Here is a 2,426-nt window from a genome sequence, read left to right as displayed (position 1 = left end):
ACTTTAATTTTAAAACTGTGTAATTTTAAAATTGTGTATATACTGTATACTCTGTGCATTTATTATCTCACTCTTATTGCCTGTTTATGCCCTTTCCTTATCTTCAACGTCATGCTGCTCTGTTGTATCATAATTGCCCCTTGAGGATAAATAAAGTCTTTCTCATTCTGATTGTGATTCTCTGATTATACTGGGCCAAGGTATCTAAATTCACATTGGGGGTCTCAGTGGGGCTACCAAAAACCATCACCTTAGTCTTTTTGTCACTGAATTTTAAAAAGTTAAGAGACATCCAAGCCTTCATGTCATCAAGACACTGAGGTAATGGCTGTACGGAATATGGGCCTTTTTTCTTTATAGGGACATAGATCTGACAGTCATCAGCAAAAAAGGGAAATGCAATGCCGTATTTTCCCAGCATAGAACCAAGAGGGAGCAGATGCAAAGAAATGAGGAGGGGGCCGAGAACTGAGCCCTGTGGGACACCACTCAAGAGAGGAGCAGAAGATGACACATGGTCACAGAGAGTTGTCTTCTACTGAGGCTGAAATAAGTTCATGTAGTTTTAGAAATTTCCACTGAACAGTCTATTACAGTGTCACAACTAAGCATATGCATAGGAACTTAAACACTTTAATTGAGAATAATAGAAATTTTCCATTCCATTATCCATGCTCCATGCAGATGAACTCAACACTTCCTTCACTTTGTGCCCGCACAAGTCTGTCAGATCTGTGTATTTATATGAATGTGATGTGGTGTTTTTCCTGCAAGTCTCTGTTAACTATGAACCAAAACTGTTTGATTGTTTTTATAATTAGATTAAATTCCACTTGCCACATATTGTTTGGCTTTTTTTCTCTCTAACTTACTATGTCTCCATCTTATTGGCTCCCTAGTAAATGTGTTTTGTCCGTTTAATCAGTTATTGACAGTGAGGTGCTGTATTAGGTTTTATGGCTGTTACTGTCAAAAGGAAATATTCCCTATGAGAGGTCTGTAATTAGCACCTGGGAAATGGTCAGCGAGGCGCTTTTGTGCTTAAAAGAAAGCAGGAAGAAACTAGAGAGAGAAGGAAGGAGTAGTGACAGTTTTAGCGCCCTCTGCAGTTTGTGTGTTGAAGTGCAAAAGCTTACAGCACCTGGTATTCCCAGGCGGTCTCCCATCCAAGTACTGACCAGGCCCGACCCTGCTTAGCTTCCGAGATCAGACGAGATCGGGCGTGTTCAGGGTGGTATGGCCGTAAGCGAAAGCAAAGCTGTCAAAAAGACCTTTTATCGGTGGCAAATGTCACACAGTTTGATATATATTATTGTGCTAAACGTCATATGTTACAGCGACAACATTGAGCTGCACAAATGATTTTCTCGCAGTAACATCGCGATAAGAAGACATGTTCGTTGATTACAGCACAGTGTAAAAGTGACAGAGAGCACACAGTGTGTTCGGACGATTTGGAAGTCCAACATTTTTGTGGTTTGGAGATTTTAACTTAAATATAGAAAACAAAAAACGTAAGCGTGTATGTGTCGTTACAGCATGTATAAAAAGGCCGTTTCTGAGGTGTGCTTTCGCTTAACAGCGTGTCTGAACTGCACTTGACTTGATCTCTGCTCATCTCCAGGCTTCACTTCTCATTCGGTAAGAACTCGTTGGCTTTTGTATACTTCCAAGAAAGAGGGAGAACTTACTCGCCTGCCACACTTATACTCACATTCACATATACTCATATCCAGACATTGGCTTAAAAAACATGCTGGCATCATCTGGCTTCTGTGAGGATGCATATCATACATATGTAATGCAAGTACTGCATGTCAGGATGGAGGCCTGTCTTTACTGATTTATGTTCAAATAAAGTTTATCTTTAATTCCACCTTCAGGGCATTTCAGTCGCTGAAGTCATCTTCACCACCTGCTCTTCCAGAATACGGACTCGTGCCTGAACACCTGCAGTTAACCAACCAAACACTGATCAGTAAAGCAAAAAAAGGTATATGTTCTCATTTGGAAAAATTCGAATTACAAGTTTTATAAATTTCTAATATAATAATTACATTTAGCAAAAATGTTGTCTCTTTGTGATCACATCTATTATCAATATCAGTGCTTACACAGCCGTGACGTGTATGAAGATAACATTTTTTTGTGACAGCTATTTCCTAACTGCATCCTTCAGGCCTGGTGGGTGTGGCCCTGCCAGGTGGTTGGCCACACCTGAAGACCATCACACAGCTGATCAAGCCTTGTCGGAGGAGCTACTTAAGAATGCGGTGGCGCTCTCTCTGACGCTGGATCATTGCGTGACTTCACGTTAGTCTCTCGGCCAGTCAGTACGGATAGTCTGCCGCATTGTATGTGTCTTACGGCTGCCTGTTTGTTATCTCCCCAGGAGAAGCGTGGAGACGAGAGGGCAGCGAGCACGG

General features: G+C 41.5%; 1 non-coding gene across 1 annotated transcript; it reads right to left on the bottom strand.

Annotated features, from left to right (window-relative positions):
* Positions 1-1,129: 1,129 nt before the first annotated feature.
* On the bottom strand, positions 1,130-1,248 carry LOC146360796 (5S ribosomal RNA). The gene has a single exon (XR_014799610.1). It is a non-coding gene; the product is annotated as a 5S ribosomal RNA (ribosomal RNA).
* Between the last annotated feature and the right edge of the window lie 1,178 nt (positions 1,249-2,426).

This window comes from Perissodus microlepis, chromosome 23 (genome assembly GCF_051167445.1).
Source record: "Perissodus microlepis isolate ML-2025 ecotype Zambia chromosome 23, ASM5116744v1, whole genome shotgun sequence".
NCBI classification, from domain to species: Eukaryota; Metazoa; Chordata; class Actinopteri; order Cichliformes; family Cichlidae; genus Perissodus; species Perissodus microlepis.
Note: the sequence above shows the minus strand (reverse complement) of the source record. Positions and strands in the feature narration are given on the sequence as shown.